Consider the following 10,000-nt stretch of genomic DNA (forward strand, 5'->3'; position numbering starts at 1 on the left):
CCGGCAGACGCAGTTCGGACTTAGCACTTTTCGGCTGTGCCTGGCTGGCGGCCCACTCACTCGATCGCCATGTCTGTTTGCCACAGTTTTCCCGGTGGTGCCGCACCCGGGCTCGCCCCGGCAGACGCGTTTTTTTTTCTTTCGCCCCGGCTGACGCAGTTTTCGCGCCGCCCCGGCTGACGCGGTTTTCGCGCCGCCCCGGCAGACGCGGTTTTTTGCGCCGCCCCGGCTGACGCGGTTTTTTGCCGCCCCGGCTGACGCAGTTCGGACTTAGCACTTTTTGGCTGAGCCTGGCTGGCGGCCCACTCACTCGATCGCCATGTCTGTTTGCCACAGTTTTCCCGGTGGTGCCGCACCCGGGCTCGCCCCGGCTGACGCAGTTTTCGCGCCGCCCCGGCTGACGCGGTTTCGTGCCGCCCCGGCAGACGCGGTTTTTGCGCCGCCCCGGCTGACGCGGTTTTTGCCGCCCCGGCTGACGCAGTTCGGACTTGGCACTTTTCGGCTGTGACTGGCTGGCGGCCCACTCACTCGATCGCCATGTCTGTTTGCCACAGTTTTCCCGGTGGTGCCGCACCCGGGCTCGCCCCGGCAGACGCGTTTTTTTTCTTTCGCCCCGGCTGACGCAGTTTTCGCGCCGCCCCGGCTGACGCGGTTTCGTGCCGCCCCGGCAGACGCGGTTTTTTGCGCCGCCCCGGCTGACGCGGTTCTTGCCGCCCCGGCTGACGCAGTTCGGACTTAGCACTTTTTGGCTGAGCCTGGCTGGTGGCCCACTCACTCGATCGCCATGTCTGTTAGCCACAGTTTTCCCGGTGGTGCCGCACCCGGGCTCGCCCCGGCTGACGCAGTTTTCGCGCCGCCCCGGCAGACGCGGTTTTCGCGCCGCCCCGGCTGACGCGGTTTTTGCCGCCCCGGCTGACGCAGTTCGGACTTAGCACTTTTTGGGCTGAGCCTGGCTGGCGGCCCACTCACTCGATCGCCATGTCTGTTTGCCACAGTCTTCCCGGTGGTGCCGCACCCGGGCTCGCCCCGGCAGACGCGTTTTTTTTTTCTTTCGCCCCGGCAGACGTGGTTCCCCCCCCTCTTTTCGCTCGCCCCGGCTGACGAGGTTTTCGCGCCGCCCCGGCTGACGCAGTTTTCGCGCCGCCCCGGCTGACGCGGTTTCGTGCCGCCCCGGCTGACGCGGTTTTCGCGCCGCCCCGGCTGACGCGGTTTTTGCGTCGCCCCGGCTGACACGGTTCGGACTTTGCACTTTTCGGCTGTGCCTGGCTGGCGGCCCACTCACTCGATCGCCATGTCTGTTTGCCACAGTTTTCCCGGTGGTGCCGCACCCGGGCTTGCCCCGGCAGACGCGTTTTTTTTTTCTTTCGCCCCGGCTGACGCAGTTTTCGCGCCGCCCCGGCCGACGCGGTTTCGTGCCGCCCCGGCAGACGCGGTTTTTTGCGCCGCCCCGGCTGACGCGGTTTTTGCCGCCCCGGCTGACGCAGTTCGGACTTTGCACTTTTTGGCTGAGCCTGGCTGGCGGCCCACTCACTCGATCGCCATGTCTGTTTGCCACAGTTTTCCCGGTGGTGCCGCACCCGGGCTCGCCCCGGCAGACGCGTTTTTTTTTCCTTCGCCCCGGCAGACGTGGTCCCCCCCCCCTCCGTCTTTCTTTTTGTTTTTTTTTTCGCCGCGGCTGAAGTGGATTTTTCGGTGCCTCGACGCCCCGGTAGTCGCGGTTTTTCCGTTTCCGCACGGCCCCGGCTGACGCTGCTCGGTCACAGTCGCCTTTTGTGGTGATTGCAGACTTCTTGAGCGCGGGTGTTTTTTTTTGTTGTTGTTGTTGTTTTATTACGCATTCGCTCCAGCAGACGCTGTTTAGACTTTTTGTTTCCTCTTTTATCCTGCGACGAGGTGACGAGGTTTATTCGGTGCCCCGCCGCCCCGGCTGAAGTGATTTTTCCTGTCCCGTGCCGCCCCGGCTGACGCGGTTGGGACTTCGCGTTTGTTCGGCCGCCACGGGTTTTGGCGCACTCGCTCGGTTGCTTGTTGTTGCCACTTGTTGCGAACCCAGGTTTCTTGAGCGAGCGCGGGCGTTTTTTCTTCCTTTCTTTCTTTGTTCTATGTGTTAGCGAATCGGCCTTTAATATCACACGAGGACTCACAACCAACAATTTTCAGTTTGAAGTGTAAAAAATCTGCAGGTGTTGACGTAACTGACTTGCCCCGTACCCTTGAGTACATCCATGAAGTTCTCGTAGTACTACTAAATCGCATTATTCCAAGTGGAGAAATTCCCATAAACTTGCAAACCTCTACACGAAAATCGGTGCGCGTGATAAAGTTGAAAATTATCGTCCGATATCAAATGTGCCTTCTATAACACAAATTCTAGGAAAAAAAAAAACACTTGTTCGCCGTTTTCTGCGCCGTGACTGGCAGCACTCCGGCGAAGCGAAACGGGGTCGATTCGAGCACGATATCGGCGTCTTTCGACGTGCTCGCCGGCGACCGTCGCACGAGTACGTCGCACGAGCGCGTCTGCCGGGGCGCCGTTTGCGAAGCCGACGCAAAAGTGGGAACCGCCGCTCGGATGATCGCCGCTTTCGGCAGAGTGAGTGTTGGCACTCCGGGGAAGCGAAACAGCGTGAATGCGCCCACGAAATCGGCGTATTTTGAAGTGCCCGCCGGCGACCGTCGCACGAGTACGGTAAACCGCGTCAGCCGGGGCGTAGTTCGGGACGCCGACGAAAAAGTGGGAAGCGCAACTCGGATCTTCGCCGTTTTTGCAGGAGTGAGTGGCGGCCCTCCTGCGAGACCAAGAAGCATCGATTCGTGCACGAATTCGGCGCCTTTCGACGTGATCGCCGGCGACCGTCGCTCGAGTAGGGCAAACCGCGTCTGCCGGGGCGGGCTTCGGGACGGCGATGCGAAAGTGGGAAACGCTGCTCGGATGTTCGCCGTTTTTGGCCGAGTGAGTGCTGGCACTCGGGCGAAGCCAAACGGGGCCGATTACGGCACGATATCGGCGTCTTTCGACGTGCCCGCCGGCGACCGTCGCACGAGTACGGTAAACCGCGTCAGCCCGGGCGGAGTTCGGGACGCCGATGCGAAAGTGGAGAACGCCGCTCGGATCTTCGCCGTTTTTGGAGGAGTGAGTGGCGGCACTCCGGAGAAGCCAAGGAGCGCCAATTAGCGCACGATATCGGCGTCTTTCGACGCGCTCGCCGGCGACCGTCGCACGAGTAGGGCAAACCGCGTCTGCCGGGGCGGGGTTTACGACGCCGACGCAAAAGTGGGAACCGCCGCTCGGATGTTGGCCGTTTTTGGCAGAGTGAGTGCTGGCACTCCGGCGACGCGAAAGAGCGCGAATGCGCCCACGAAAGTGGCGTATTTGGACGTGCTTGACGGCGACCGCTGCAGGAGTACGAAAAACCACGTCAGCCGGGGCGAGCGACCCACGGCGGTCTGGGTGCTTATCGCTGCTATTATAGGGGCACCCCGGCAGACGCAGAAAAAAAAATTTTTTTTTCGACCTTCTTTTTTGCTGGTCGAGCTCGGGTAACCCAGGTCGCAATGGGAGCCGCGCACGAAAGCGGCGTCGCGAGACGCGTTCGCGGTCGCTAGTCGCACGAGCTCGGCAACCGCGTCAGCCGGCGCGGAGTTCGGGATGCCGACGGCTAAGTGGGTACCGCTGCTCGGATGTTCGCCGTTTTTGGCCGAGTGAGTGCTGGCACTCCGGTGAAGCCAAGGAGCGCCAATTCGTGCACGATATCGGCGTCTTTCGACGTGCCCGCCGGCCACCGCCGCACGAGTACGGCAAACCGCGTCTGCCGGGGCGGGGTTTGCGACGCGTACGCAATAGTGGGAACCGTCGCTCGGATGTTCGTCGTCTTTGGCCGAGCGAGTGCTGGCACTCCGGCGAAGCGAAACGGGGCCGATTCGGGCACGATATCGGCGTATTTCGACGTGCTCGCCGGCGACCGTCGCACGAGTACGGCAAAGCGCGTCTGCCGGGGCGAGGTTTGCGACGCCGACGAAAAAGTGGGAAGCGCCGCTCGGATCTTCGCCGTTTTTGCAGGAGTGAGTGGCGGCCCTCCTGCGAGACCAAGAAGCATCGACTCGCGCACGATATCGGTGTCTTTCGACGTGCCCGCCGGCCACCGCCGCACGAGTACGGCAAACCGCGTATGCCGGGGCGGGGTTGGCGACGCCGACGCAAAAGTGGGAACCGCCACTAGGATGTTCGCCGTTTTTGGCAGAGTGAGTGCTGGCACTCCGGCGAAGCGAAAGAGCGCGAATGCGCCCACGAAAGTGGCGTGTTTGGACGTGCTTGACGACGACCACCGCAGGAAAACGAAAAACCACGTCAGCCGGGGCGAGCGACCCATGGCGGTCTGGGTGCTTATCGCTGCTATTATAGGGGCACCCCGGCAGACGCAAAAAAAAAAAAATTTTTTTCGACATTCTTTTTTGCTCGTCGACCTCGGGTGACCCAGGTCGCAGTGGGAGCCGCGCACGAAAGCGGCGTCGCGAGACGGCTTCGCGGTCGCTAGTCGCACGAGCTCGGCAACCGCGTCTGCCGGGGCGGAGTTCGGGACGCCGACGGCTAAGTGGGAACCGCCGCTCGGATGTTCGCCGTTTGTGGCCGAGTGAGTGCTGGCACTCCGGCGAAGCCAAACGGGGCCGATTCCGGCACGATATCGGCGTCTTTCTACGTGCTCGCCGGCGACCGTCGCACGAGTACGGCAAAGTGCGTCTGCCGGGGCGGGGTTTGCGACGCGTACGCAATAGTGAGAACCGTCGCTCGGATGTTCGTCGTCTTTCGCCGAGCCAGTGCTGGCACTCCGGCGAAGCCGAACGGAGCCGATTCGGGCACGATATCGGCGTCTTTCCACGTGCTCGCCGGCGACCGTCGCACGAGTACGGTAAACCGCGTCAGCCGGGGCGGAGTTCGGGACGCCGATGCGAAAGTGGGAAGCGCCGCTCGGATCTTCGCCGTTTTTGGAGGAGTCAGTGGCGGCACTCCGGTGAAGCCAAGGTGCGCCAATTCGCGCACGATATCGGCGTCTTTCGACGTGCCCGCCGGCCACCGTCGCACGAGTACGGCAAACCTCGTCTGCCGGGGCGGGGTTTGCGACGCCGACGCAAAAGTGGGAACCGCCGCTCGGATGTTCGCCGTTTTTGGCAGAGTGAGTGCTGGCACTCCGGCGAAGCGAAAGAGCGTGAATGCGCCCACGAAAGTAGCGTATTTGGACGTGCTTGACGGCGACCGCCGCAGGAGTACGAAAAACCACGTCAGCCGGGGCGAGCGACCCACGGCGGTCTGGGTGCATATCGCTGCTATTATAGGGGCACCCCGGCAGACGCAGAAAGACAAAAAAAAATGGGGACATGGCGTGCGTCACCGTGCGGCTTCGCAGCGTTGCCGAAGTCGCCGAGCCCTTCGACTGAGCCGAACGGCGGACAGGGAACGTTGGTCGGCCGTTCTAACCTGTCGGTGCCACGCCGAGACGTCGTTAAGGAAAACCGCGTCGTGGGCCTCTACGACGCCGTCGAGTCGTTGTACGTTTGGTGTCCAGCGTGTCGGCAGCGAGTAGCGGACACGTCGTTCACGACTTCGGTCTTTCGCAGTCGACGCGAACTTGCGGAGAGTCGTGGTGCCTCACGTTTTCGGCAGAAACCGCGGCGGAATTTTCCCGTGCGTGCGCGTACGACCTCGGTGCTGTGCCGTCAGCGTAGTGTTGCACAAACTCGTGGCCTACCCAAGGTGCGGTACGTTTGCGGCCGTATCCTCGGTGGGAATTTCGTGAGTAGGGTCGCAAATTCTACGACCTCGGCGGGTTTGAGAGCGACGTAGACTTGTGGCACGCTCAACGTGCCACACGTTTCGGGGCACACCCGCGGTGAAATTTTCTCGAGTACGCTCGTATTAGTGCCCAAGGAGGTCTGGGTACTTATCGCTGCTATTATGTGGGGGTTCTCGTGAGCGGCGTACGCGAAAGCGACCGGGTGTCTGATATGCGGCGGGCTTCGGCCTCGTCAAGCGTGTCCTCGGGTCTGCTCCAGGGGAATCCACGGCAGTCGTCTGCAGCCTCATCCGCTTGATGCGTTAGGGGCTGGTTGTCGGACGGTGCCGTTTTACCACGATATCGAGGTGTGTTCCGTGTCGTCCTCGGGCGATTCAGATGCGAAAGCGCCGAAGACGCGGGCGTGACCCGTCGTCTGGCGGCTTTGCAGTCTCGGCTCCGTTGCTAGTTCCGGCCGGTCCACCGACAGTGCAGCGGGCTTGGGCAACCCGCACGGCGCGACCGAGTCGATGCAACGAAAAAGAGCGAGCATGAACGTGCTTCTTGCCGCACGGCTCCCACTCGTCTTTCGGGAAGGTTGTGCCGTAGCGAGCTCGAACGCCGTCATCTCGGAGTGCAAAATAAGCGTGTTGGGGCGCCTGAAGGTGGCCTCCGCCGCACACAGACTGCGTCCGGCCCGCCGAAGGCGAGGACGGACGCGCAGTCGAACGATTACCTGGTTGATCCTGCCAGTAATCATATGCTTGTCTCAAAGATTAAGCCATGCATGTCTAAGTACATGCCGAAATAAGGCGAAACCGCGAATGGCTCATTAAATCAGTTATGGTTCCTTAGATCGTTTCTTCCTACTTGGATAACTGTGGCAATTCTAGAGCTAATACATGCAGTGAGCCTGGAGCCCTTTGGGTAACGGGTGCTTTTATTAGACCAAGATCGATCGGGTTTCGGCCCGTATTGTGTGGTGACTCTGGATAACTTTGTGCTGATCGCATGGCCACGAGCCGGCGACGTTTCTTTCAAGTGTCTGCCTTATCAACTTTCGATGGTAGGTTACTTGCTTACCATGGTTGTTACGGGTAACGGAGAATCAGGGTTCGATTCCGGAGAGGGAGCCTGAGAAACGGCTACCACATCCAAGGAAGGCAGCAGGCGCGCAAATTACCCACTCCCGGCACGGGGAGGTAGTGACGAAAAATAACAATACGGGACTCTTTTGAGGCCCCGTAATTGAAATGAGTACACTCTAAATCCTTTAACGAGGATCAATTGGAGGGCAAGTCTGGTGCCAGCAGCCGCGGTAATTCCAGCTCCAATAGCGTATACTAAAGCTGCTGCAGTTAAAAAGCTCGTAGTTGGATCTCAGTTCCAGACGAGTAGTGCATCTACCCGATGCGACGGCTCGGACTGAACATCATGCCGGTTCTTTCTTGGTGCACTTCATTGTGTGCCTCGAGATGGCCGGTGCTTTTACTTTGAAAAAATTAGAGTGCTCAACGCAGGCGAGTCGCCTGAATAAACTTGCATGGAATAATAGAACAAGACCTCGTTTCTGTTCTGTTGGTTTTTGGAATACGAGGTAATGATTAAGAGGGACGGACGGGGGCATTCGTATTGCGGCGCTAGAGGTGAAATTCTTGGACCGTCGCAAGACGAACTACTGCGAAAGCATTTGCCAAGAATGTTTTCATTGATCAAGAACGAAAGTCAGAGGTTCGAAGGCGATCAGATACCGCCCTAGTTCTGACCATAAACGATGCCAACCAGCGATCCGCCTGAGTTACTCAAATGACTCGGCGGGCAGCTTCCGGGAAACCAAAGTATTTGGGTTCCGGGGGAAGTATGGTTGCAAAGCTGAAACTTAAAGGAATTGACGGAAGGGCACCACCAGGAGTGGAGCCTGCGGCTTAATTTGACTCAACACGGGAAAACTTACCCGGCCCGGACACTGGGAGGATTGACAGATTGAGAGCTCTTTCTTGATTCGGTGGATGGTGGTGCATGGCCGTTCTTAGTTGGTGGAGCGATTTGTCTGGTTAATTCCGATAACGAACGAGACTCTAGCCTATTAAATAGGTGCGGGGTTCCCAGCACCTTACAACCTTCTTAGAGGGACAAGCGGCTCCTAGCCGCACGAAACAGAGCAATAACAGGTCTGTGATGCCCTTAGATGTCCGGGGCCGCACGCGCGCTACACTGAAGGAAGCAGCGTGTCTTTATCCCTGTCTGAAAAGACTGGGTAACCCGTGGAACTTCTTTCGTGATTGGGATAGGGGCTTGCAATTGTTCCCCTTGAACGAGGAATTCCCAGTAAGCGCGAGTCATAAGCTCGCGTTGATTACGTCCCTGCCCTTTGTACACACCGCCCGTCGCTACTACCGATTGAATGATTTAGTGAGGTCTTCGGACCGATGTCCGGCGCGGCCTTTCGGTTGCGCCGGTCTGTTGGAAAGATGACCAAACTTGATCATTTAGAGGAAGTAAAAGTCGTAACAAGGTTTCCGTAGGTGAACCTGCGGAAGGATCATTAACGGATTGTGAAGGGTGAGCGCCTCAGCTGCGTCTGCGCCCGACACTTTCTGCCGCTGACCCCGTTTGGACGCGGGGTCGGCTTTTCCCCACGGGGCTGCCTGAATGTGGAGCGGCACCCCGTGACAAATTGTTGCGCCCAGCGGACGCCAACACCGCGACCTTGGACGGTCGGCCAGGTGGCGGACGCGGGTACAAACGGCGCAACGCACTCATAGGTCGGCTTTCGACCCGCCACTGCACCGTGGCTCGAAGCGCTCGAAATGCGCGACCCGACCGCTGCGGGACCGCCTAGTACTGTAAACAGGAGCGGCGGAGCGCGAACGGCGAGTCGTGGTTACGTCGGTAGAAGGCGAGGCTGCGCGTTCCCGAAACGCCAGCCGAGTGCCCTCCCGACCGTTCGAGCGTGCAAGAACGAGACCCGACAATCGCGCGGCGACTGCCAAGTACGAGAGGAACGGCACAAGCGTCGGCGGTCGGTCAAGGAACTGGCGATGTGACGGGTCCGCTGTGCACCAGTGCATACCGTCCCGCCGTCCGCGGCAAGCGCCTCCGCGTCCTCGGGTGACGGAGGCTGCCGGTCGGTTCTTGCAGGCGAGGGATCTCGCTGGCACCGGTTCGCGTTGACGCGCGGCCGGTCATGGCACGGCGATGCGACGGCCGAGGTGCGCAGTACTCGATGGAGGAACCGCACGCTCCGATGACCGTCCCGCCCTCCGCGGCGTATGCGTACCGACCGTAATGGTTGCAGCAGCGCCGGCCGGCTTTTGAATTCGCCACACGAAACACGGTGCGAGATCGCGGTTAGGGGAGCGTCGACGTTGCCAGGCGTTTTGCTTGCTGCCGAGGGAAAGGCGGCACGGCCACGTCGCGCTCGTCGCGATTAGCGGGTCTGCGCGCTTTGGGAAGGTGCCGCAACGACTTGCCGAAAGAGGAAGCACGGAAGAACGAGGGACTTGGACGTCCCGACAATTGAACGCACTTGCGGCCAGGCCCTTGCTGGCTTCGTTCTTCCGCCTCGAGTAGGCTCGTACGCGGCTCCGGCGCCGGAAGTGGTCCTTGGCACCGACTTCGGTGGACGTGGGAAGTGCCGCGCAAGTACGGCGCGCCTGGCTCCACCTGTTGGCTAAAGTAGGCAGCCGGATCGGCATTTTGGTGTGCGGTGGCAAACCGTGGATGCGAAAAAAGCTTGTGCGATTTCGTGGAACAAAAAGCGGGGGCCCCCCTTTTTATGCGGAGGAGACCGACCCGCCCGCCGTGGTGAACCGCGACGCCACGGTAAAAACGGGAGAGGCTTGTCGATGGGACCGTGCATCCCGCGCTCCACGGAGGCCGGGAGGCGGCCGCCCGAGGAAATGTGTAGCCGTCGAGGCCCGCATCTGCGTGCACTCTTATCCAAATGGGTGTACCGCAGGCATTTTCTGGTTAGGCGGGCCAATGAGAGCGAGCACACAACGATACCTACGGGTCCGGCTTGGAGAACCGGCTTCGACGCCTCCCGAGTATTTATAGAGGGGTGGACCACGAAAGCACTCGCAAGTAGCGGAAGCGAAACGCCGTCCGAAACACACCGTTTGCTCGATTTGCGGCAGCCGAAAAAGGCGCGGCAGAGTTTTGGAGTCCAAGCGTGCGCTGAAAAGCGCCCTTCTTGGCCACTGTTTGGCCGAGTGCCAGAAACGTTTGGT

The 10,000-nt window shown here is 60.3% G+C and overlaps 1 non-coding gene across 1 annotated transcript; it reads left to right on the forward strand.

Moving 5' to 3' along the window:
• Positions 1 to 6,501: 6,501 nt before the first annotated feature.
• Positions 6,502 to 8,316, forward strand: LOC142767990 (small subunit ribosomal RNA). Its single transcript, XR_012885196.1, has one exon. It is a non-coding gene; the product is annotated as a small subunit ribosomal RNA (ribosomal RNA).
• Positions 8,317 to 10,000: the final 1,684 nt, after the last annotated feature.

The sequence above is a fragment of the Rhipicephalus microplus genome, chromosome 7 (genome assembly GCF_043290135.1).
Source record: "Rhipicephalus microplus isolate Deutch F79 chromosome 7, USDA_Rmic, whole genome shotgun sequence".
In the NCBI taxonomy this organism is placed as follows: domain Eukaryota; kingdom Metazoa; phylum Arthropoda; class Arachnida; order Ixodida; family Ixodidae; genus Rhipicephalus; species Rhipicephalus microplus.